Source organism: Bos grunniens, chromosome 7 (assembly GCF_055505025.1).
Source record: "Bos grunniens cultivar Pamir isolate PY7600 chromosome 7, Bosgru_T2T1.0, whole genome shotgun sequence".
Lineage (NCBI taxonomy): Eukaryota > Metazoa > Chordata > Mammalia > Artiodactyla > Bovidae > Bos > Bos grunniens.
This window is the reverse complement of record NC_141171.1, coordinates 103,101,886-103,129,766: the sequence shown is the minus strand read 5'-3', so window position 1 is coordinate 103,129,766 and position 27,881 is coordinate 103,101,886. Positions and strand designations below refer to the sequence as shown.

The 27,881-nt window shown below is 37.7% G+C and overlaps 1 long non-coding RNA gene across 5 annotated transcripts in view; it reads right to left on the bottom strand.

Annotated features, from left to right (window-relative positions):
- LOC147370068 (uncharacterized) overlaps nucleotides 1-27,881 on the bottom strand; it is a 175,475-nt gene that overhangs the window by 122,562 nt on the left and 25,032 nt on the right. For 2 of the 5 annotated variants that reach the window (XR_015168382.1, XR_015168383.1), the window contains exon 2: nucleotides 10,208-10,348. The exons of the other annotated variants lie outside the window; for them this stretch is intronic. This is a non-coding gene — a long non-coding RNA (uncharacterized LOC147370068). The remainder of the gene's footprint in view (nucleotides 1-10,207; nucleotides 10,349-27,881) is intronic. 5 annotated transcript variants of the gene reach the window in all.

Below are 27,881 nucleotides of genomic sequence, written 5' to 3'. Positions count from 1 at the left end.
CGACCCCATGGGCTGTAGCTGACCAGGCTCCTCAGTCCATAGAATTTTCCAGGCAAGAGTACTGAAGTGGGTTGCCATTTCCTTCTGCAGAGGATCTTCCCACCCCAGGGACTGAAGCTGGGTCTCCCACACTGCAGGCAGATGCTTTACTGTCTGAGCCACCAGGGAAGCCAAAGGAAATGGCAGCCCACTCCAGTGTTCTTGCCTGGAGAATCCCAGGGACAGGGGAGCCTGGTGGGCTGCCGTCTATGGGGTCACACAGAGTCGGACATGACTGAAGCAACTTAGCAGCAGCAGCAGACCCAGAATGAACATGCAGAGATCCTACAACCTGGACACCAGGTGTGGTGCTATTGGAACCGCTTGCTATCTGAGGAAAAATGTACTTCTCTAGAAGCAACTGTACTCTGGGCTATCTTTGCTACAGCAACTTCGCTCTTATAATGATTAATATATTTCCAAAACAGACATGAAAGAACAAATTTGGGGGGTTTCATTAGAGTTCAAGCAAGGGACCTAGTTCTGCCAATTAGACACACTTAAGTAAGACTTTGATTCAGAAGCTAGTGAGGCAAACAGCAGAAACTGTTTAACATCTATTCTGATGATAGTAATGCATATATATTAAATACTTGATAAACTGATTAATTGTGTGCACAGACAGCTACTTGTTAGAATTTTGAATTAAATTCCAAAGAAATTAGAAGGGGAAACCAAAACACCAAGTCCTAAATTAAAAGCTATTAAAATGTAAAGTTACAACATGAAAATCGGCTACCATTTCATTCGAATGGGCAGAACTAATGCAGCCATTTTCTGTCTTTACTCTTGTCTTTTTATCTGAAATCTTTTTGGTCCCTAATGAACTCATTTGATAATCATAGTACCTATTCTTCAGCACTTTTAAAATGTGACAGCTTTTTTTGTTTTTAATTTTATTTTTAAACTTTAAAATATTGTATTAGTTTTGCCAAATATCGAAATGAATCCACCACAGGTATACCTGTGTTCCCCATCCTGAACACTCCTCCCTCCTCCTCCCCATACCATCCCTCTGGGTCGTCCCAGTGCACCAGCCCCAAGCATCCAGTATCGTGCATCGAACCTGGACTGGTGACTTGTTTCATACATGATATTATACATGTTTCAATGCCATTCTCCCAAATCTTCCCACCCTCTCCCTCTCCCACAGAGTCCATAAGACTGTTCTATACATCAGTGTCTCTTTTGCTGTCTCGTACACAGGGTTATTGTTACCATCTTTCTAAATTCCATATATGCGCGTTAGTATACTGTATTGGTGTTTTTCTTTCTGGCTTACTTCACTCTGTATAATAGGCTCCAGTTTCATCCACCTCATTAGAACTGATTCAAATGTATTCTTTTTAATGGCTGAGTAATACTCCATTTATCAAGATATGTCTTAGCATTGGTTGAAGCATGAAGAACTTTTGGGATGTAAAGCACAGCTATAGCATTGCCCTCTTGAATTGGTGTTCAAGTTCTTTACCTGTGAAAATCTGAGATCTTTCCATATGCCCAGATCTTATTATTCTCATACGTGAGTGGATAGAATTTATCTATACTGTATAGTTCTGTGATTCTAACCGTATTTTGTAAGTAAAGAGTAAGAAAGTTAGTTGATTAATAAGACAAAATATTTACTAATCACAGGATGCAGGTAAAGTATAATTCTAAGCTTGAGAAAGTATAAAAAGAGTGCCAACACGTTTATGTATTTTTTGATGCTGCTGCTGCTAAGTCGCTTCAGTCGTGTCCGACTCTGTGCGACCCCATAGACGGCAGCCCACCAGGCTCCCCCGTCCCTGGGATTCTCCAGGCAAGAACACTGGAGTGGGTTGCCATTTCCTTCTCCAGTGCATGCATGCATGCATTTTTTTAATGATAATGTTATAAATAATCAGCCAACTGGCAAACCACACATAAGGTTCAGCAGTAAGATAACTGGGGTTTCTGTTTGTTTAATTTCACTTTCTCTATGCTTATAATAAGTTTATATTGGTAATTAGATTTATTATAGATTGGGAAATGAAATGCCACATCATTAAGGCTGTAACAAATTGCAGGTTTAGTTTAATTAAGAACAATCAGATTTTGTTTGGGAGCATGTATATGTTTTGTTAAAAAAGCAGATAAATAAAACAAAAACAACTTAGAAAATATGAAACGGACATTTAAATGTTTAGCTAAATTTATGAAGTGCTGAGTGCATGCGTGCTTAAGTCACTCAGTCGTGTGCAACTCTTTGCGACACATGGACTATATAGCCCACCAGCCTCCTCTGTTCATAGCATTCTCCAGCCAAGAATACTGGAGTGGGTTGCCAGTCCCTTCTCCAGGGGATCTTCCTCACCCAGAGATTGAAACAGGGTCTCCTGCATTGCAGGCAAATTTTTTACCATCTAAGCTGCCAGAGAAGCCCCGAAATGCTGAGTATCTGCTACCTAAAATCTGCCGGTTATCAGGAGCCAAGTTACAACCCAGCCTTGAGGGACTGTGCTAAGGGAGATGCCTGTGTTCAGGAATTCTTACTTATAAAAGACTGAATTCCATGTTTCAACTTTGAAAGCCTAGTAAACTCGTTGCCATGTGAAGACATTTTACAGACTTCTAACAGAACTGATACGTTTTAGAAAGCAAGTGAACTATTTTAATAAGCACTTTTCTCATATTGGAGGTAAATTTGCAACTTCCACAGAGAATGAAACTCCTTCATGTGTAATCTTTGCCACCTACTATTATTTTTCATCTTTATAGTCTAACACTTGAAATTTGTGTTTCACTTTGTAAATATTAGAGGAAATTTTTTAAGCTTTTTGAGCTTTTTAAAGTCTCTTATGCTTACAAGGTGTTTTACATAAAATATGTTTGTTTATATTTAAATTTTAGAATAGCAGAGGCCCAACCACTATCGGTTATATGAATATGCTTTTTATTTGATATATATATAAATATGAATGACCAATATTCAAGAATATAGAAGAAAATTAGTATGATAGAATGTAACATTTTTATGATATTCTGACAAACATATACATGTATATGTGTATTCTGACATATTCTACAGTCATTTTAAAAATACTGTATTTACTTCATTTTCTTCAAATGGGTCATAAATAAAAATATAACCTACCATTGCAATCAGATTCTATGGATGTTACCTGAAATTTATACTCCTCTTAAAGAAAAGCTTCAGTGACAGGAAATAATAAAAATTGCTTAAATGTTATAATGGTTATTGCATTTTCTAATAAAAATGGTAAATTGACTTTTTAAACATCAGTATGCAAATACTTATGATTTTTTCCCCATTTAATACCCATTTGGGACTTCCCTAGTGGCTCAGAGGTTAAAGCGTCTGCCTGCAATGTGGGAGACCTGGGTTCAATCCCTGGGTCAGGAAGATCCCTTGGAGAAGGAAATGGCAACCCGCTCCAGTATTCTTGCTTGGAGAATCCTATGGATGGAGGAGCCTGGAGGGCTACAGTCCATGGGGTAGCAAAGAGTTGGACACAACTGAGCAACTTCACTTTCACTTTCAGAGGAAAAAAAGTGCTCACATCTGGACTTGTGTTTCTTCTGAGACCATTCCATCTCTCTACTCAGTTCTGTCTTATCTTCGTGATGGACAGGGAAAAAATCTAGGAGTGCTGAGTAATCTGAAGGAATAGTGTAAAATTTGTTTTTTTTTTTTTTTTAGATGTTTGTAGTTTCACTTGTTGCCTCAAAAAAACTCACAGTACTTACTAGATGTATAGTATGTACACAGCATTAAATACTAAAAGCAACTACACCACTTAACATTTATATCATATGCTTACCATGTGCTAGAATTGTTCTAGCTCGTTTACATGTATTAACTCACTTCAACTTCACTGTGAAATACGAGTGAAAAGTTGTTGTTTAGCTGGTAAGTCGTGTCTGACTCTTTTGTGACCTCATGGACTGTAGCGCGCCAGGCTCCTCTGTCCATGGGACTCTCCAGGCAAGAATACTGGAGTGGGTTGCCATTGCCTTCTTCAGGGGATCTTCCTGACTCAGGGATCAAGCCCTGGTCTCCTGCTTGGCAAGCAGATTTTTTACCACTGAGGCACTTGGGAAGCCCAAGTGAAATATTACTGAAATATTATTTTTCCCTTTTTACATCTGCACAATTCTCTTTTGTGCAATAAAAGAATTTTTCCTTTAATTATTTCTAAGACCTCTACCCAGTGACATTGGTTTTTGCATGTGAGGTGTAGAAACTGTGGAATAATCAGGCAGCTGAGTTCTTTGACTGTAATTCTCTCCCCTTATCTCTTTCTTGTTGGGAGAAGAAACAGTGTTCGCAGTAAGGAGGAAATCCTGAGTGTGCCCTAGACTGGGCTTCCCGATTGTGCAGTAATAAAGAATCTGCCTGCCAATGCAGAAGATGTGGGTTTGATCCCTGCGTCGGGAAGATCCTCTGGAGTAGAAAATGGGAACCCACTCCAGTAATCTTGCCTGGAGAATCCCATGGACAGAGGAGCCTGGCAGGCTACAGTCCATGGGGTTCCAAAGAGTTGGACATGGCTGAGCACACACACACACACACACCCCCTAGGTTATTGACCAGTTCATGGCAAGGAAACCTCCAGACAGATATTGGGATTCTTCTAAATAAAAGTAGTAACACTTAATAAGTGATTATTAAGAAGCAAGAGAGATGAAGTTTCATTTATACAACAAGCTAGTGTAAGTACATTTGTTATTTTAGTTACTTGTAAGTGAAGAGTCAAATGAATGAGGGGCCACATGAAAGATGAAAGTACTTAAAATATAGTGCGGTCTTAAGACCACTGGAGATCTCATTTATAAAATTAGCTATGAGTAGATGCAGGTCAGGAAGCAACAGTTAGAACTGGACATGGAAAAACAGACTGGTTCCAAATAGGAAAAGGAGTATGCCAAGGCTGTATATTGTCACCCTGCTTATTTAACTTATATGCAGAATACATCATGAGAAATTCTGGGCTGGAAGAAGCACAAGCTGGAATCAAGATTGCTGGGAGAAATATCAATAACCTCAGATATGCAGATGACACCACCCTTATGGCAGAAAGTGAAAAGGAACTCAAAAGCCTCTTGATGAAAGTGAAAGAGGAGAGTGAAAAAGTTGGCTTAAAGCTCAACATTCAGAAAACGAAGATCATGGCATCTGGTCCCATCACGTCATGGCAAATAGATGGGGAAACAGTGGAAACAGTGTCAGACTTTATTTTTCTGGGCTCCAAGCAGCCATGAAATTAAAAGACACTTACTCCTTGGAAGGAAAGTTATGACCAACCTAGATAGTATATTCAAAAGCAGAGACATTACTTTGCCAACAAAGGTCCATCTAGTCAAGGCTATGGTTTTCCAGTAATCATGAATGGATGTAAGAGTTGGACTATGAAGAAAGCTGAGCACTGAAGAATTGATGCTTTTGAACTGTGGTGTTGGAGAAGACTCTTGAGAGTCCCTTGGACTGCAAGGAGATCCAACCAGTCCATTCTGAAGGAGATCAATCCTGGGTGTTCTTTGGAAGGAATGATGCTAAAGCTGAAACTCCAGTACTTTGGCCACCTCATGCAAAGAGTTGACTCATTGGGAAAGACTCTGATGCTGGGAGAGATTGGGGGCAGGAGGAGAAGGGGACCACAGAGGATGAGATGGCTGGATGGCATCACCGACTCGATGGACGTGCGTCTGAGTGAACTCTGGGAGTTGGTGATGGACAGGGAGAGCTGGCGTGCTGCAATTCATGGGGTCGCAAAGAGTCGGACATGACTGAGCAACTGAACTGAACTGAACTGAAGAAATACCATGAAGGAGGATTTGTTTAGTCACCCAGTTGTGTCCAACTCTGTGTGACCCCATGGACTGCAGCCCGCCAGGCTCCTCTGTCCATGGGATTATCCAAGCAAGAATACTGGAGTGGGTTGCCTTGATCTCCTCCAGGGGATCTTCCTGACACAGATCAAACCAAAGTCTCCTGCATTGCAGGCGGATTCTTCATCCACTGAGCCATCAGATTTTCGGTGTTAAAGAGCCATTTCTTTAGGCTAAGCATGGTTAATTACTACATGAGTAGCATTTACTGAACGACAGTGCCTTCAATGTAGTAATACTTTTGTACTGCTTTCTTGCTAACAGAAACCTTGAACTCATCTAACCTAAAAAGTTCAAGAACTATGGCAGGGCTGGGCTAGGGGTATGGGATTTTCAGTACTCAAAACTTACACAATTTTTGTTCCGTGTCTACTTCCTTTAGTTACAAAGCAGATATAACCTTCTGAATGTTTAAGCAACAAAATTAAAATTTGTTTTAATCTTCAACTTGTTTGTCTTTAGGTATTCCAGTTTATAGTCTGTAGGTAATATTCCATCTTTCTAATATCTTGTCAACTTCCAACCTCTTTTCTCTATTTTACTTGCACTCTGCATTAAAGTGATCAAGATCATCCATGTATGCATGCACATATAAGCTCACCTTTATTTGAACCTTTTTCTTCCTGTCTTTCTTTTTCTTTCTTCCTTTTCTTTTCTCATATATCCCTGTGATCTCAGAGACATAAACTCCTTCTCTCTAAAACTCACTCCTCTACTCTAGTGGAGTAGTGCTTTATTACATTCTCTTCAATTTTGAGGAATATTATTTCTATATATCTCTTCTGAAACAGAAAGAGAACGAAATTCTGTCTCATTTTCTTCCAATTTGTTCTCATGTCCTTCTATTTCAGAGAAGAAAAAGCTTTTTAAAAATATTATAAAACACCAGTTATATCAAACTGGTTATATCAAAACACATACATAAACACAAATCTCTGTTGTTATTACTTCATTATTACTTGTCCCTTCTTTCCCAGTTAAAATTCTTGGGTAACTGCATCTAATTATTGTCCCTGATGTTTCATTTATCTCTTCAAAATTCCATCAACTACTCCACTGAAATTGCTGTCATGTCAACAGAAACCATCTTGTCACAAAGCTCACTGATCTGTTTCAATCCTTCTCTCTTTTAGCCTTCCAACAGTTATCACCCTCCTTTACCTGTGCACTACAGTTGTAATAGTTTATGACTTCCTGTTCCTGAATGTTGTCTTCTTTGTAAAGACACAGTATTCGGGTATTTCTCCTTTCTTTTCAAAGTCTTTCTTGATGCTTTAATTTCTTTTACCACATGTCCTTTAACTGTGTTCATCTCCTTTAAGTTTTTAACTTTTAGGGTTGCTTGTCACACTGACTTTATAGAAATGTCCGTTTCTTTATTCTAGAGAGTTAAAAGGTCAAGATATAGCCTCTAACATTACCTCTACCTCTTTATGTCTAGTGACTACTTCAGGAGCATTTGTATCTTAAAGTCCCAGCTTCCTCAGCCCAAAGGTCCTTCTCCACATCTTTTGCATCTGTATCTGTATCACGCAGGGAAACGCCTGATTCAACACCATCCTTTATTCTTGCCTGCTCTCTGTTCTGTTGGACCCTGTCTGTTTTGTGGCGATTTTTTGTTTGTTTTTGTAAGTACTGATTATCTACTTAGATATCCTTTCTAAATACCCAGGGAAACTTGTTTATTTCACTTAAAGCTTCATCAAAATAGTATGGAATTTTTAGTCCATTGTATGTTAATAACTCATGAAGAGCCTTTTTTGTTGTCTAGGCTACAGTAATCTAACAATTCCATTTGCTTACAGAATCAAAAATTTCAAATTCAAGAAAATTATGAATTTACTTTCAACTCCAATTGGCACATTAAAAAAAAAAATTAGGATTCTTATCCCATTTTTCCTTCAGAAGAAAAACAAAATCTTTGGCCAAAACTGAATTTCATCTGAAAACAAGAAAGAGAGAAAACAGTTTGTTTCAATTCTTTGTGTGAAGGAAATACTGACTAGTTTTTGTGCCATGAGAAGGCTACCATTTTTCCAGTGAGTAGAGATGCCCTCTACTATGAAGCTTTGCCATTTAAAGAATAACCAGGAAGCGATTCAATGAAGAGGAATTGTTAAGGATAGGTTTCTTGCTGCATTCCAATCATGTTCTTTTCAAAACCTAGCTTTATGGATTTTACAGAAATCCTGAGGGGGCTCTCTTTTCCTTTGTCCCACGGAAATATCATCATTAAACTCCTCTAAAAACGGTTTCTGATATGATTCAGCTTTCCAGCTGAGGCAACATTTTCTATAAGTAATAACAAAACAGCTGAACTGAGTAAAAGCAAACTGGGCAGATAGGAATATCCATCCTGATGCGACCAAAGGGAGCCCTGTGTTAACTTCTGAAGGACCTGAACTTTTCTGAACCAGTTGGGTTTGACTGAAATTGGAAATGCTCTTTTACTTTCGAATCCCTGCCAGAGGGGGCTGCTATGGTAGACTTCTCTAGCTATTTTTCTTCTTTTTCAGAGGAATTCAAGATGGGAGATGTCAATGTATGTGCTTAAGCGTAAAAGTGATCATTTTTTAACCACTGGTGGGAAAGTAGCTTGCCAGTGGGGAGCTAAGTGTTGAAATCTGGCATCAATCCAGCAGAGTTGGACCAATACATCACAGATAACTATACAGTATATGAAGGTGAGTTCTCATGCTTAAAATGAAAAAAAAAGAAAGGAAAGTATTGAGAAGTGAGACAGGAGATTTTTCAGAAGGTACAGTACATTGCTCTATTGACTTAAGACAGCCACAAGGAAATTTAAAAACAATTTAGAGAATGGAGTGCAACTACCTCTATGAAGATCACTCTTCATAACATAGGTGGAGAGGGAATATTCTCCTATGAAATATTGTCTGGCATGTGTGCTTACCTTTAGGCTTCAGCAGATACTAAATTGCATTCTAAAAGTTTGGTGAATCTAAGCTGAACAGGCCGTTTATGTCACCCAGAGGCAACAATAATGACACCCCCAGAAGTGGAAATGGAAGTAAATAGCCAAGTGCCTGTCTCTTGAGGGAAAATGAATAAAAATAGAAACCCAATCCTTCCACCAGGATTATGGTGAGCTGGGGTTCTGTTTAAGCATGGCTAAAAGTTATATCATGCTAGTCAAGTCAGGTCACAAATGCAAGCTGTTTATTATTTTAAAATGATCATCACAAATCTGAATTGAGAAATGACTGTTTCTGTTTTAAAAAGAAAATCTGAATTAAGGAATCACTTTGAAATAAGCAATCTGAAAGGGATTCTGAAATGAATTTATCCTCCTTTTTAAAAAACATAACTGAATTATCATGACTGGGGGTAAAATTTAACCCTACCCATTTCAATTTAGAATAAGTTTTCCCACAAAATATATTTAATTAAACTTAATATTCAAAAAAAAAGGTAAGAAACCAAAAAGGAACCATATATAACCAAAACTATTCCATATAAAAGATGTGTTTCCCATAGAACTCTTCAAATCAATGAAGTCAGAATTATAATTTTTAGTCTTATATGCAAATGTTTTCTCCTTCTTGTCTTCCTTAAGATGAAGTCAGAGTGCATTTACCTATAAACACAGCTTCTCTTAAGTTTTTGTCGTATTTATTTTGAACCAGGTCCTTCTTTTCAAATACTCATTCATTCACTCAGCATTTGGTGATTAGGTGATTATTGTACATGGTACTGAATCTGGTCTTGAAGCAAAAAGCAGGCTATTGGTCATAGCCTGGCTTTCAGAAACCTTGACCATGCAACTATTCATAATAGAAGTATTGTTTAGAGCAGTTGTAGATGTTTTCTAGTCTCTAAACTAAGAGTTTGAGTTGAGAATTTAAAACCCTGAGCTTATGATTTTCTTTTTCCCATTTTCCAGTGCATTTAGAAGTGACCAACCACATCCATTACACCTCTTATTTAACATTTTTAGAGCAGTTACTCCTTCATTACTTAACACCCTTCTATAAGCATTTAATCACTATAGACAACTACATGTGATCACTTAAATGACCACTCTGTTAGGGCATGCCAGGAGCCAGAAGTGCCACCCTGGCTCATGGAATCCTTTGAATCTAATAAAATAAGAGAGCTACTTAACAAATTTCCATTTTTTAGGCTCTGTTTCCATGGAACAATTTCTAGTGCCAATTTGTTCTGATTATCTCTGCAAAAGCTATCTCTAAACATAATAGCTTAAAGCAACTGTCAGATCACCTCTTACAATTTGGTGGGTTGAGTGGGCACATCTAAATAATTGAGCTGCTCTCACCTCAGAACTCCCACACAGTTGTAGTTTGATGGCAGCTGAGACTGGAATCATCTGCATGTTCCACTGAAATATAGCCGGCCCTTTGTCCTGTCCATGAAGTCTCGGGACTTCTCCTGTTGACATTGTTGCCCCATGCAGTCTCTGCAGGAGGGTAATCAGCCTTTTTACATACTGGCTTATGAGCGTGAGCTTTCCAAGAGCAAAGAAAATGGATGTTGTCATCCTTTTAAAGGTATGACCCAGAGCTGGCAAGCCATAATTTCTTCCATATTCTATCAGCTAATATAAATGATAGGATACCCCAGATTCAGAAAGAGGTGGTAATACAGTAAAGCATAGTGGGAGATACTGTTCATGTCAAACAATTTTTGGAGACTAGGTGCCAGAGACAGTTTGGAATTTCTGTCTGTAGTAGTCTGATTAAAGAATTACTATTTTCTGGGTCTATAATACACAACTTCGTATTTTAATGATCATATTTGAGTTGCATCAGAACTGTAGGCTCATTTATTATGTCAATCTTGATAGCCTTACTTATTATATATATTTTGTCATTTATTCTGAAAATGGAATTGATTGAAAATTAGAGGGATAACTGATTACAGTATTATCGGTCTGAATAGATCAGACAGACCTATTATTTATAGGCTGGATTTAGAAAGGCAGAAGAACCAGAGTTCAAATTGCCAACATCCATTGGATCATTGAAAAAGCAAGAGAATTGTAGAAAAATATCTACATTTGCTTTATTAGCTATGCTACAGCCATTGACTGTGTGGATCACAATAAACTGTGGAAAATTCTTCAAGAGATGGGAATACCTGACCACCTGACCTGCCTCTTGAGAAACCTTCATACAGGTCAAGAAGCAACAGTTAGAACTGGACATCGAACAACGATCTGGTTCAAAATTGGGAAAGGAGTACATCAAGGCTATATGTTGTCACCCTGCTTATTCAAGTTACATGCAGAGAACATCGTGTGAAATGCCAGTCTTGATGAATCACAAAACTGGAATCAAGATTTCCAGGAGAAATATCAATAACCTCAGATATGTAGATGGTAGCACCCTAAATGCAGAAAGCAAAGAGGAACTAAAGAGCCTCTTGAAAAAGGTGAAAGAAGAGAGTGAAAAAGCCGGCTTAAAACTCAACATTCAAAAAAAAACTAAGATCATAGCGTATGGTCCCATCACTTCATAGAAACAAATAGAAGGAGAAAAAGTGGAAGCAGTGACAGATTTTCCTTATTTGGATTCCATGTCACTGTGGATGGTGACTGCAGTCACAAAATTAAAAGATTCTTGCTCCTTAAAGGAAAGCTGTGACAAACCTAGACAGCATATTAAAAAGCAAAGTATCATCTTGCTGACAAAGGTCCATATAGTCAAACCTATGGTTTTTCTAGTAGTCGTGTACAGATAGATGTGAAAGTTGGACCATAAAGAAAGCTGAGCACCAAAGAATTAATGCTTTCAAACTGTGGTGCTAGGGAAGACTCTTGAGAGTCCCTTGAACTTCAAAGAGATCTAACCAGTCACTCTTAAAGGAAATTAACCCTGAATATTCATTGGAAGGACTGATGCTGAAGTTCTAATACTTTGGCCACCTCATGTGAAGAGCCAACTCATTAGAAAAGACCCTGATGCTGGGAAAGATTGAAGGCAGGAGGAGAAGAGGGTGACTGAGGATGAGATGGTTGGATGGCATCACCGACTCAATGGACATGAATCTGAGTAAACTCTGGGAGATGCTGAAGGACGGGGGAAATGGCATCCTGCAGTCCATGGGGTCACAAAGATTCAGATAGGATGTATCGACTGAACATCAACAACAGCAAATTCCATTTCTAAATTCATCTCATCAGTAAACTTCCCAGGTGGTGCTGGTGGCAAAGAACTCACCTGCCAGTGCTAGGAGACGTTAAAGACACAGGTTCAATCCTTGGTTTGCGAGGATCCCCTGGAGCAAGGCATGGCAATCCACACCAGTATTCTTTCCTGGAGGATATCCATGGACAAGGGAGCCTAGAAGGCTACAGTCCATAGAGTCATGAAGAGTTGGACATGACCGAAGTGACTTAGCGGAAGACCATAATAGGGGTTTGGTTTTGGTTAAATTTGGGAGGAGGAGGACAAGTGGCATGCTGATAAAGTCATTTCTCCATAAAATAGAAATAATTTTATTGTTGGAAAAGAAAATAAAGTGAATATTCAAAAGGCACATAATGGTCACAAAAACCAAGGTCTCATAATTCCTATACCCAAGACCAGGAGAAAGGATGAGGAAATAAGTTGAGCAAGTTTTGAAGAGTATAATTTAGAGGCCTGATGATATAAAATAGCTACAATCATTTTCAAAACATGCATAGACAAACACTGCAGCCAGGGATTGTAGTCGGCATTGCATTTTTCCAGAGACCACAGGGAAGTAATATGAGAGTGATAATTAATTCTTGTATTAAAAAAAAATGTATTCCCTGCTGTTTCTCTATAGGAAGAGAGCAAGAGAAGCAAAGGATGGTTTTAAAAGAAAAAAAAAGAAGTAGCAACATATTTTCAATTCAGTACAGCATTTTTTTTTCCCTTTTGGTATTGGAAATTATTTTTCAGTGTGCTCACTAAATTTGACTTGTTGAAGCACTACTTTTTCTTCCCTAAAGAGTGAACAGACATTTCTAACATAGAAGAAGAAAATGAATGATTAAGAAAATGAAGTTTTTCAAGAGGATATAATATTTATAATAAAAACAATCTGCTAAAAGTAGTTCAGTTGTTTGCAAAAGAACCATTGACTTTCTTTATGTGGGATCCCAAAATAACCAAAATATTTTATTTTAGAACATGTTTTATTGATCAGTGAATTTATTTTGACTGATTTGTACTAACTACATGTTCAGCTTACATACTTCCCTAAATTTTAGCCCTTTCAAGTTCCCCCACAGATATACTACAGGCACTTCCATTTTAACATGTCACAAACTGTCCTTATGTTAAATCTATGCTTATTCATCCTTCTATAGAACTATCAAACTTGTGATAATCCTCTCTATGGACCTGGGTAAGTCTGATCAGCTCCTATCTCTAACAGTGTCTGCAACTGTCTCTGTGCCCTAGCAACTTGCCTCTTGAATATCTCTTTTTTTATTCTTTGCATCCTTCTATTGCCATATATTATAATAGATATTATTACATCTTCCATAGACTTTAGAAAATACAAATCACCTCAAATTTCATTACCTGTAGATAAACAAGCTTAATATGTTGCTGTATATTTTAAAATAGCGTGTGCTTATTTTAAAATCTACAATATAGAGTGTATCTGGAGGCTTGATCAGAATAGGTTCTGTTTGTTTGTTTGACAAGGATGCTTTATAGGTGGTACTTTGTATCACCTTGAATGATGAAAGAAGCTAGATAAAAGATAATTCATTGTTCTGCCCTTGAACCAAAACCTGGAGTGTCAGTATTCTGTACGGTACTATAGACAAAGAGTAAGTCAATATCTCACTACCAAAAAAGTTGTTGTTCAGTCACTCAGTTGGTCACTCGTGTCCAACTCTTTGCAACCCCTTGACTTCAGCACTCCAAGTGCTGAATCCTTCAACAGCACCCAGAGCATAATCTCACATATATGGGATCTAAAAAAAGTCAAACTCATAGTAACAGAATAAAATGTTGCTTTCTAGTAGCCAGGGAAGTGGGGGAGATAACAGTAAAGGGGAACAAATATTGAGTTAAAAGATGAATAAGCCCTGGAGCCCAAGAAAATAAAGTCTGTCATCTTTTCCATTGTTTCCCCATCTATTTGCCATGAAGTGGTGGGACCGGATGCCACAATCTTAGTTTTTTGAATGTTGAGTTTTAAGCCAGTTTTTTCACTCTCCTCTTTCACTTTCATCAAGAGGCTCTTTAGTTCCTCTTTGCTTTCTGCCATAAGGGCAATGTCATCTGCATATATGAGGTTATTGATATTTCAGCAATCTTGATTCCGGCTTGTAGACAGCAAAATTAGAGTCTTTAGTACCAAGTCAAAATTTGACTGAATCAATAATGCCTGTCCCCTTTCAAATGTGTTTATGTGGGAATAAATATGATATGGTTATCGTATTATTGGAGCAAACGCAAGTCATATCTATTGAGTGCTTATACATGCCAGAGACTGTGATAAGTGCTTCCAAGATTTATCTCATTTAATTATTAAACCAACCTTATAAGATGAGGACTACTGTCATCATCCATTTTAATGAATGAGGAATGTGAGTCCTAAAGACGTTAAATCATTTTCTCAAGATGAATCATCTAGGGATATTGTACCTACAACATAAAGTTCTGTTTTACACTACATCCCATAGCTTTGTATCATTGATGGCATTACTTCATCATCAAAAATCTGGTTTGTTTAATGCTTATAAAGATAACATAAAATTTGGATTTTAATGAATTTATAAACCTGGGCCCTAATATTCACTCATTCACTTGAAAAATGAAGACCAAATTCCGAACTGCACTACTGGGTTAATCAAAAAATACAACACTTAAAGCTCACTGAGAAAACAGAGTGAAACTGTAGTTGTTTCACTCCCAGTATTAATTGTTTCTCTTCTACCATGAGGAACGTATCTGCTCTTTGACAAACTGCTGACAACTTTGCCACACAGTAGGGGAGCGCATATGCTCTACTGTGACATTGTAAAATGAAAATGCGGATGGAATTCTGTCGCCTACAGCTGTTAACTTTTTAAACAGCATTAGGAAATTTTGCCAAATTAATTCTATATATGTAGTAGAAGAAATAACAATAAACGATTTGTCTTGTTTTCATTAAGAATAAGTACTTAATGAAGGAGAGAGCAAGTAGAGCACAAAATCACCATCCTTAAAAAGTCTCACATTAGATTTTCTTTTTTTAAATTAATTTATCTATTTTAATTGAAGGCTAATTACTTTACAATATTGTGCTGGTTTTGCCATACATTGACATGAACCAGCCATGGGTGTACATGTGTTCCCCATCCTGAACCCCGCCTCCCACCTCCCTTCCCATCCCATCCCTCAGGGTCCTCCCAGTGCACCAGCCCTGAGCCCCTTGTCTCATGCATCGAACCTGGACTGGCAATCTAGTTCACGTATGGTAATATACATCACATTAGACTTTCACAGAGCACTTCACTTTCAAGTGGCTGAACAAAATACAACAGTAAACAAACTGCAAAAACAGTTAAAAATGTAAACAAACAAACAAATAATTAGGTAGGTAAGGCCTTAAGTGTCTCTAATTCCCACTGTAAGAAGAGAATTGAACAAACACTCACTGGACAATGTTTATTTGCCAGGCAATGGTCCAGAAAATTCACAAATTCTGTTTTATGTTATAGATGTTATAGATGAGGAAACTAGAACTTGTACTTTATGCTTCTCAGGAAATCCAAGGGCTTTTCTAGGCTACAGAAAAGATTCCGAGTCTGGTTATATGACTTCAAAATCTATTTTTCCAGGACTTCCCTGTTTGTTAAGTGGTTAAGAACATGCCTTGCAGTGCGAGGGACGCCGGTTCAATCCCTGGTCTGGGAACTAAGATGCCGCCTGCTGCAGAGCAACAAAGCCTGCGGGCCGCAACCACTCAGTCTGGACACTGCAACGAAAGACCCTGCATGCCGAAACTGAGACCTGACAAAGTCCAACAATCGAATAAATAACTGTTTTTAAGAAGTAAACGGAATATATCTTTTCCTATCTTATTACACTGTTGACAAAGCATAAAACAAATAGAGATCAAAAAAAAATTAAAAGAAAGTACTTGATTCATTATGACTTGTTTATTAGCACTAAAAATTTAATTTGAAAAAAAAATAGATAAATAAACCTGGCTAGAAGTTCTGGGCATCTGACAAGAGGAAGCAACGTTACCACCCTGAAGAATTTTTAAGACAACTGAGTGGCTTGAAAAGCAGAGAGCGAGAGATAAAGTCCTTGAAAATCATTCTGTGGCTTAAAGCTGATACATCTGAAAGATATGTGGATGCGATCCAGTGGGCAGTTGCTACTCAGCTGCCACCTTTACCGTCCCTGCTGTTTGCACCCTCTAACCAACTGTCCCGACCAGTATTCCTGCGCGTCAGCCAGTTATGCTCCCTGAGACACTGCAACCTGGTGTGCAGGAACAGTACTGTCAAGAAGTCTTCTTTTTGTTGTTGTTTTTCAAATTTTGTCAGAAATTCCTTTCTTCTGATAAAAGCACAATTTCCCAGATCCAAAGCAAACATGACCTTTTTTGATCTTTCCTTTTCTTTTTATTCATGGTCTGCAAAAAACCCACTGACATATCTTGAAAGAAAAGCTCAAGGTAGGACTTTTCACATGAATTCACTCCTTTGGTATTTCCCAAACAACATTCGTAAGTCAAATATCAGATGACCCTTTGACCCATACCCTCATGGGGTTCTTTATATCTGCGAAATTTCTTTCATTCACTTACGGCAGTTTGTCTTCTGCTATTTTGTGAAAATTTCTGGGGACACGTATGGATAGGCAAATGCAACAAATGTCTCTGCTTCATTCAAAACTATCAAACTGTCTAGAAGCTGCAACTTGATTTTCAGAATAGATGGACACTTATCTCTATCTAAAGAGAAATATAACAATTCTAACTTAATTAAATTCCATGGTAAGAACAAACCAGTGTCTACAGGGCTCATCATTTGAGATAATACAACAAATATACATTGGCCCAGACCTTACAAAGTTTGTTACCTCTTAAACTACAGTAATTCAGATTTTAATAAATATGATTTTTTTGTTGATCTGCCAAGGAACTCTAATTTACCGATTTATTACCTTGGTGGTATAAATCTTTTTCAAATAATAGCTAGAATGACAACTAAAATAAATCCAGTGATTAGAATACATTATCTAGGTTTAGAATTAAAAGCTTTGGCTTTCCTTTAGTGTTTGTGTCCGCTGACCATATCAACAATGCTTTGGCACTGAAGCTTTTTTGAAGGACCATTCCATTTACAGAACTTCACTTCCGTTGCTGGAGCCCATACTTTGCCAGTCAGCTTGTAGAATGATTAATCATGTTGGTAGAAATCTTTATAGTATCAACATTTGATTAGAAATTTTTTAAAAATCCTAAAAGTCATGAAATTAAATTTCAGCCATGAAAATAAAAGATGCTTGCTCCTTGGAAGAAAAGCTATGACAAACCTTGACAGAGTATTAAAAGGCAGAGACATTACTTTGCTGACAAAGGTCCATCTAGTCAAAGCTATGATTTTTCCAGTAGTCCTGTATGGATGTGAGAGTTGGACCATAAAGAAAGCTGAATGCTGAAAAATTGATGCTTTTTAACTATGGTGTTGGAGAAGACTCTGGAGAGTCCCTTGGACTGCAAGGAGATCCAACCAGTCCATCTTAAAGGAAATCAGTCCTGAATATCCATTGGAAGGACTGATGTTGAAGCTGAAACTCCAATACTTTGGCCACCTGATGCGAAGAACTGACTCATTAGAAAAGACCCTGATGTTGGGAAAGATTGAAGGCAGGAGGAGAAGGGGACAATAGAGGATGAGATGGTTGGATGGCATCAACAACTCAATGGGCATGAGTTTGAGCAAGCTCTGGGAGATGGTGACGGACAGGGGGGCCTGGCGTGCTGCAGTCCAAGCAGTCGCAAATAGTTGGACACGACTGACCAACTGAAAAACAACAACAACAACAACAAAAGTAAGTCAGAAATATATATTCCACATATATATCACTTATATGTGGAATCTAAAACGAACCTATCTACAAAATAGAAACAGAATCACAGACATAGAAAACAATCTTAAGGTTGCCAAGGGCGTGGGCGAGAGGAGAGGACTGGAAATTTGGGGTTGGTAGATGCCAACTGTTACACTTAGGATGGATAAACTATGAGGTCCTAATGTACAGCACAGGGAAATATATTTAATATCCTGTGATAATCAAAAAGAATATAAAAAAGAAAAATATCTTCAAAGTAGGAATCAGGATGTTTTGAGGATTGATTGGAATTATGTTGCTTTAAAAAAAAAACAACAACAACAATACTGGTTTCTGAGAATATGCATAAGTGAAAATATCGCTTTATTAAAAGTAATAACTAAATGTACCCATTTTTGACTATTCAGAATTTGGGCATTTCTTAATATGAGGATTATTTACTCTCTGGGAGATATTTTGCATTAAATTCTGTGAGTGACAAAACTGAGGCTACAGAAGATACTGAATTGTGTTTGCTCGTGTATACTATTTAATTTATTCATCGTTTCATCCTGGTAAAGTGGGAGGAAAGCTCCTAGAGTCCGTGTCACAGAGAAATGAAGTAAGGTGCTACAAATCTAAGTGACTTTTCCAAAGTCACGCAGCTTACACGAACAGGGCAGAGAAGCAGGAGGTGTCGGGACTGGACTCAGGCACAGTCTTCTAATTTCAATTCTTCCACGAAATAAAATGCCAGGGGCCTGGGTTCCTTCTCCCACACCTGTTAAAGGCTTCTGGGAAAGCCAGACCAATTACCTAATTTCCATGGTTTCCGCGTCTCAGCTGGAAAAATTTTAAGTCATTTTATTTATGTAGTGAGAAAGCTACAGCGAAGAGAGGATGGAAGGAAGAAAAGGAAATGTTTGTGTTGAAACTGCTAATGGATTTAGGCTTTAGCCTTTTTAGATTTTGTTTTGTTTGCTCTGCTTTTCACTGGCACTGTTCTTCACTGGAAAGTCCGTAAGAGTATACAACCATGTTTAGAGAAATATGCAAGCCCCTCTTCACCATAAGCAAGTCTGCATTAGGAACTGCTTTTCTTTGTCGTGCACCTCCGCGTGCCACCCGGTGACCGTGACGGAGGAAGTCCTCATTACACATCTGTTGACCTGAATGGAACATTTTCCTCCTCTTCTGAACAAAGAATCAAAACGCTAAAAGCTTTCTCGGAGGTCTGACTCAGTCCAGCAATTCTTTCCTTATAAGGAAGAGGATAAAGTCAATGGGGTCAATTTGTTAACATAGAAGTTTATATAAACTCTACACAAATTATGTATAATTATCATTGTTCACAGGTACTTGGCTTGGTGTTGGCCCTTTATCTTGTAAATCCATGGTATGCATGTAGGTCATTAAAATGGATTAATATTTGTTCATTTTTCATAGTGGAATTTCATGGCAAAAATACCTCATTTCCTTCACTTTGGGTATTTTCCCTTAGCGCTGAGACATACATAATTTTCCACATTTTCAAAGTGAATCAGCGCACAAACGACAGCTTGAGATATCACAATAGTGGTAAACAACTACCCCGAAAGCCACATTTTAAAAATAAGGATAAATTTGGTGCTGAAACATTTACCTCTAAGCAGTCTGCATTCTGACAGGGCAAGTTTCTCATATTTTCAAACCCTGAGGGATTCTCCAGGTTGAAAACATAAGCTATAGAGCCCATATTCTGGAATCAGCACCACAGAAAAGCACAGCAGTTGATCTATGACATTATTAAAACCCCAAGGAAATCTTAATTTTTTAGTGTCTGGAGCTTTCAAATTCAGGTCTTTTTTTCTCTCTCTCTCTCTCACATTACGATTATTAGCTTTACTAAGGGTAATGAAGTCCTCTGAAACTGGGAAATGAAATTTTAACTTGGGAGTATTTTCACTTATTACCTATTAAGAATAGTTACATAATTCTTAAAGTATTTGGCTTTGCCTGTCAAACATGAAAAATTGAGAATTGTAGTTAAGGACAGCTGTTTCACAGGTATCATACTCTTCTGGGAGAATGAGTTTATGCTTCTGGACATTGTTCGCAGAGGGCCTCTCAGTTCTAAATTATAAGCACTATGGACCTTTGGAGGAATAAGAAGGCAATTTATACTGTTTTACATGCAGCCTAGACCGGTGTTCAAAATCAAGGCTGCCAGTGTAGCAACTGTGTGGTGTTTGCTTAATGAGAGTGCGGCTGGGTCCAGAAACACAGTGGAGACATTTAGATTTATTTTATGGCAGTCCTGAGAACCGGTCTATTCCTAATCAGAATACTTTGCCTATAAATGACTTCTGACAGAGCTCCACAGGAAAAAAGCAAACGTGAAAGTCCTAATCTCTCCAAACCTGCGACTCCCAAGAAGAGACACACTCGCTTTTCTCAGTAAGTTTGTAAGTAGACACAACTGTTAAAGAGATTTAAAAACGACAGTATACCAAAATTTTCCTTAAAATGATAAAACTCCCATTGGCTTTTTATTTTGATCTCCTAGTATTAGGGACCTTAATTTTATCTAACATCCGCATGTCCACAAGATGAATTATTATTCAGTCTCTCCAAATAAATTTAAACTATATTTTCTCAGCGCATAACCCAGGTTACAAAACAGTCCACATGCCCTCAAACTGAAAAATAATAGCAAAGTTAATAAAAAAAAATGTATTTACTTTGAAAACTCCTGGCAGTCTCCTTCTGGTCTTTGAGCATTCTTTTTTATTAAATTAAAGTTAAAGAATTAACTTGCACATTTCAGGAATTCTAGTTTCACATGATTTTGCATTATAAGTTAAAAAAAAAAAAAAAACAGGATGGGCAGAAAGATCTTATAATTCCACAATACAAGAAAAAGAGCAAACTGTTTTTCAGAAAGTATGAATTTGGTAGAAAGTAATGATCAATGAGTCTTATTAAATAATTTTTAACAATAAATGGTCGGATAGTAATTCTTTACTAGAGTTCTCTAAGCAACTATGAAATTATTGCTTATGATCATCTTGTGACATTTGATGAACTAACTGGAAGTGTTCTTTTAAAAATATTCTTTTCATATATTCTATAAACAGCACTTTTTGAAAGTTGGAAATAAACTCTAGTTTTATGTGATCTTTTCTTTACCTTTTTTTTCAGTATGAGAGGACTAATCAAAAATGTTAGCACATGACTAGACAATGCAATTTTCAACAGACATAATGAACAATGCAACTTTTTTTTTTTTTTAAGTGAGAGTTTTTCCAAGGCAGCACTTCACACTGAACTGACATTTGGCAGTGAAGAACCTTTCTAAAGTTCAGGAGCTGCATTAAAAAGAGAATTATAAAGGGCATCATTAAAATTTAGGTAGAAAACTGTTACTGAGCATTTCAATTACAGAGCTACATGACTGTCAGTTAGAAATAATAGGCACAAATTAGTCCTATTGACTGTTTCTTAACATCTATTCAGTTGGCCTCAGGTATGACTGCCTGGATACTGTCATAAATTGTGTAATGTTCAAATATCTTACTTGTCTAATTATCATTGCTTTCTCACTGTGACCCTTCAAAAGAACTTTCGTTGGCACAAAAGTTATAGACCCAAAACATTCACCTTATTAGCCTGATTTCAGTTCTGTCTAGCATTTTATCCACCTTTCTCTCTGCTGGAGAAATACTTTCTTTATTTAAATTTTACACAGTATTTAGAGGCCAAGAAAATATGTAATGCTCATTCCATAAAATGTGATACCTCTAATTAGTCTGCTGAGACTTTAGGAATATATGCATAAAACTGTAGATGTGGTATTAAAGCACATTTTTATTACCCAGAAATTAATGTTTACCATGTGTATGCAAAGCTGCTGAGGATCTGAAGTGTAAATTTAAAGATATTAAAAGTTATTTGTTTCTGCAAAATAGTTCAGATATATATTTTTATTATGTAAAAAATCCTGCTTTCCCCTACTTCCTTCATCAAGATTTTTTGCTTAATATTACTATTTGCTAGACTGTTCAAAGAAATATATATTCTGATGGTTATCTAAATATATATTCTATTTGAGTAAAGTCTTCCCAGTTTCTTCAGATAGTTATTAAATGAGCTGGAAAAAATAAACTCCAAAAAACAAAGAGGGTGTCATTGAAGCCAATGTTGTGTTTAGCTCACTAACAGAAATACAACTTTATAGATTTAAATAGTATTTGGCTGTCACATTTAGTCATAAGGACTGAAAAATCTGTAATGGCTGACAGACAGGAACTGATTTATGAGTTTGTGAGAATGGAAGGAAACCAATGGAAATATCCTTATTAAAAATCGACAATTTTTTACTTGGACCTAGTTACAGTAATAAATGTGAGAATAGGCTTGATTTCACTCAGAATTAATATAGTTTGAAACAGAAATGAGCCTTACTTCCTGCCTCTAGGAGCTCTGCTGACATTTCTAGAATTGTTTCAGAGCCCACATGATATATATAACATATATATATATATATATGTGTGTGTGTGCGTGTGTGTGTATACAAATATATAATTCCTCCTATATATATGTGCATATATATATAATTCCTCCAAAAGGACAAAAATAAGGTCACACTTTGTTCAAAGCAGAGAATATTAATTATGGAGACTAAAAAAAAATGTCCACTTAGGAAGAGTTTGAATAAGCTTAGAATATCAATAGCTATTGGTTCTATTTTAGCTGAAAAACTTGATTAATAAGAAATATTTAATAATCAAATTATTTTAGAATTCTCTCTCTCTTGTTCCCCCTCCCTTTAAACCTGCTTTTCTCAACACTGGACTTGTTCCTACATCAGAAACTACCAATGCCTCATTCATGCTGCAGAGAAAATCCTTTCTATTCCACAATAGGGATCACAGCACTTAACAGAATCAAATCTAGCATAACCAACAATATCAGAGTGTTGCTGAATATCACAGTTCAAACAACTTTATCTTCACAGAGAGAATTCAGACCGAAGATGTGAAGTTTAGCTTGAAATGATAACCCTCTGCAGGTGGGTTTCATTTGGAAAATAAATGTCACCATGTAATTTTGAGAACCACATCTTTGCTAGAGTGAAGCTCCCAGGCATACAGTCTAGAAAGCCTAAGTCAATCTGAAATGTGGTACCTGAAGTCGTTAAAATTGGCTCCTGTATACAATGTGGCATCTGAAGCTCTATGCTGCCCTCTTGTCTCCTTCCCCAACCGTGTCCAGAAGGCTTTTATAAAAGTCACATGGTTTAAATTCAGTCAAATTTAAATTGATAGTCCATACCACTGATGGATCTGTCAGCAGAAAAAAAATGCAGTCACCAATTCACATGGTTACGGACTTAATGGCTGAATTCGCTGAGTCGTGTCCGACTCTTTGAGACCCCGTGGACTGTAGCCCACCAGGCTCCTCCATCCATGGGATTCTCCAGGCAAGAATACTGGAGTGGGGTGCCATTTCCTTCTCCAGGGGATCTTCCCAACCCAGGGATTGAACCCAGGTCTCCTGCATTGCAGGCAGACGCTTTAACCACTGAGCCACCAGGGAAGCAGGACAACAAGCGTTTTTGTTTTCGCTGGCACTAGGCTTACGTCTGAGATGGGTATGGACTGCATCTCTGTTATACCTAGAAAGGTCAAATTTTTATTGCACGAGAGCCCTTTTATTTGACTAACTACTAAAAATACAAGAGAAACATGGTACATCTGTTTTAATGAGTGCTCCATATTTCTGAAGCAAAAAAGATAGCCTAAAACATCGACACTGTGTATCCTAATAAATAAAAAAATGTATATGATAAAATTAAGATAGAATCTGAGACAGCATAAAATGTTGTCAAAAACAAGATATTCTTAAGTTAAAATAACTTTGGTCTCAAAGTGAATTCCAAGGACAATGACTTCAAACGGAAAAGAACAGAAAAAAGAAAGAGGAAACACAACTCATTCTGGATTAATGATGATGACTTATAAGTGAATAGAAGATAAAGCAGATTATTCAGACAAAATAATAATCAGACACAATGATTATATTTTCATGTGACAAACCAAAGGATTCTCTTGAAGTGAGATAATTTATATTGGCAATTTGGAATAGCGTGAAAGAACGCAAATAATATTTAATTTAGTAGAACATTTGTCAGTTTCTATAAATTATTTGGCTTCATTATTCAAAACAACCATAATTAGCAAATAATGTACTTTTATAAAATAATTTTTTTTTACAAGTAGTTTAGAAGAAAACTGATTTGGCAATTTAATTACTTGAAAAAAAAAAACAGATAATCACAGTGGTGTGATCACTCACCTAGAGCCAGATATCCTGGAATGTGAAGTCAAGTGGGCCTTAGGAAGCATCACTATGAACAAAGCTAGTGGAGGTGACCGAATTCCAGCTGAGCTATTGCAAATCCTAAATGATGATGCTGTTACAGTGCTACACTCAATATGCCAGGTGAATTTGGAAAACTCAGCAGTGGCCACAGGACTGGAAAAGGTCAGTTTTCCTTCCAGTCCTTAAGAAAGGCAATGCCAAAGAATGCTCAAACTACCGCACGATTGCACTCATCTCACACACTAGTAAAGTAATGCTCAAAATTCTCAAAGTCAGGCTTCAGCAATATGTGAATCGTGAACTTCCAGATGTTCAAGCTGGTTTTGGAAAGGCAGAGGAACCAGAGATCAAATTGTCAACATCAGCTGGATCATCAAGAAAGCAAGAGAGTTCCAGAAAAACATCTATTTCTGCTTTCTTGACTATGCCAAAGCCTTTGACTGTGTGGATCACAGTAAACTGTGGAAAATTCTGAAAGAGATGGGGATACCAGACCACCTGACCTGCCTCTTGAAATATCTGTATGCAGGTCAGGAACCAACAGTTAGAACTGGACATGGAACAACAATAGCATTTCAAATCTGTGTTGTTCAAGGGTCAACTTATATTCTTCTCACTGATTTCTGAATATAACAAGTTTTAATTCCTGTCTTAGGTGTGTGACCTGGGACAATATCATTAACATCTGTGATCATTTCCTCTTCTAGAAAGTGAAAGTAACCTCACAGATTACTGTAATATTTAAATGAATATTCTGGCACATAGGGGGATATTCAGTAAATCTTCACACATATCTTGAGGGCCTATAAGAAGAGATTTCTAGGTCCCACCCTCCCCTCCACTTTGTGAATTATAGGTGACCCACTGAACAACACGGGTTTGAACTCTGTGGACCCACTTATCAGGGACTATTTTTAAATATATATATTGGAAAATGTTTTGGAGATTTGTAACAATTTGAAAAAAAACAACTTGCAAACTGAGTAACCTGGAAATACTGAAAAAATAAGAAAAAGTTAGGTATGTCATGAATGCATATATTATATATAGATATGAGTCTTTTATCATTTACTACTATAAAATATATACAAGTCTATGTAAGTTAAAAGTTATCAAAACCTATGCAGTTATAGACTGTACGTGGTGTCATTTGCCGCTGAGAGAAATGTGAAGATGCAGCATTAAATCACAACTGAATAAAATTAACTTCAGTACACACTATAACAATTTCATAGCCACCTCCTGTTACCCTTGCAGTGAGTGCAAATGTTATGAGCAGCAGCTTAAACGCCATGTGACATGAATCATCTCCACACGAACAGTTCACTCCAAGAAACTATGCATCTCAGGGAAAAGTGACCTGTTGTGGTTCTCTTCTGGTTTTCATCATATTTAGTGCAATAAGCTCAATAACACAAGGGCAGCCACGCCAAGTACCACTAGTGATTCTGAAGTACTGTCGATAAGCAAAGGCAGGACGTGACAGAAAAAAGGTGTACGACTTGACCTGGACTATAGATGGAGGTTGGCAGCAGTGGTTGCTTACCATTTTGGAATAAATAAATCCAGCATACAGATCAGAGTGGGGCTTCCCAGGTAGCGCAAGTGATAAAGAACCCGCCTGCCAACGTAAGAGACGTAAGAGACACAGGTTCGATCCCTGGGTGGGGAAGATCCCCTGCAGCAGGGCATGGCAACCCACTCCAGTGTTCTTGCCTGGAGAAGCCCTTGGACAGAGAAGCCTAGCAGGCTGTCTGAAGAGTTGCACAGGATTGAAGCAATTTAGCATGTGCACACACACAGATTAATACAAAGAAAGGCAGGAAATTCATGAAATGGTTGCTGCAGCTGGGTCAGCAGGCACAAAAATGCTACACCTTTTGGGAATATTCTGTATTGAAAATGCAAATTTTATGTGAATGCAGGATTGCCATAAGAAAGGCAAATCTATAGACTGTGATATGATTAGAAAAAAAGAAAAGCCATTATATCACAACTTAGAGCAGGATCTAAAGCTGGAGAAATCTTTTGGCCAGCAAAGGATGGTGTGATAACTTTGGAAAGAGATTTGGCTTAAAGAGATGTGACGATGTCTGGAGAATCAGTTTCTGCTGACCAAGAAGCAGCAGATGAGTTCCCAGACACCACTAAGAAAATCAAGGATGGGACTTCCCTTGTGGTACAGTCTCTGGACTCTGTGCCCCCAACACGTGCATGGGCAGGGGATGGGGGGTGGGGCAGGGGTGGTCTGCTTTGATCTCTGATCAAGGAACTGGATGCCACCTGCCACAAACAAGAGTTTGCATGCTGCAACTAAGGACCTCGCACGCTGCAACGGAAGTCGAAGATCCCACGAACCACAACGAAGACCAGCATAGCCAAATAATTAAATGTTAAAAAGGAAAGAAAATTACTGAGGAGACAGGAGAGCTCCCAGAATGGGTATTTGATAGAGATAAAAATGCCCTCATCTGGAAGCAATGCCACAAAGGAACTTTACTAGTAGGAAAGAGAATCAAGCACCAGGGTTGTTCAGAATTGAGCAAGAAGGGATAGGTAGGCTGGCTTTACTTTTTTTGTGTGAAAATGCCATTGTGTTCATGATCAGGATTGTCTTTATCTGTAAAGCTGCTAACCCGAAGCCTTGAAGGGAAAAGATAAACACCAGCTTCCCGTCTTTCCGTCGTACACCAAGAAGGTCTGGACAATAAGACCTAGATTTGTTACATCGATGCGTCTTCCCTGAAGTCAGAAAGTACCTTGCCAGTGAAGGATGGCCTTTCAAAGTTCTTGTGGTACTGGACAATACCCCTGGACGCCCAGAAACCCATGAGTTCAACATCAAAGGTGTTGAAGTGGTCTACTTGCCCACAAACACAATGTCACTAATTCAGCCTCTGGATCAGGGCATCATAAGGACCTTTAATGTTCACTGAACACAATATTCTATGAAAAGAACTATGCTATGGGAGAGAACCATGACAGATGGAGCATCATGAGAGTTTGGAACAACTGCACCATTTAAGATGCCATTGTTGTTAAAGCTGTGGAGGCCACTACACCTCAAATAATAAATTCCTACTGGAGCAAACCATGTCCAGATGTTGTGCATAACTTCAAAGGTTTAGTACAGAGCCAAACAACAAAATTATGAAAGAGACTTTGCACATGGCAAAAAATGGTGAGTGGTGAAGTGTTTCAAGATAAGAACCTCGGAGAAATTCAAGAGCTAATGGATATCACATAGAGGAATCAATAAAAAAAAAAAAAAAATCACTTGCTAGAGATGAATGCTTCTAAACCAGTGTCAGGTAATAATGAAGAAGACATAGAAGAAGCAGTGCCGGAAAACAAATTCACAATCGAATCGGGAAAAACGGCTCTGATGTTTCAAGACTACTATTCATTTCTTTTATGACACAGACCTTCTATGATACGTGCACTGAAACTAAATAAACTGTTGAAGAACTGGTACTATGCAAATATTTTTAGGGAAATGAAAAAGCACAAAAGTTAGACAGAAATTATGATTTATTTCCATAAAGTTACACAGACTGTGTCTGCCTCTCCTGTCTCCCCTTCTAA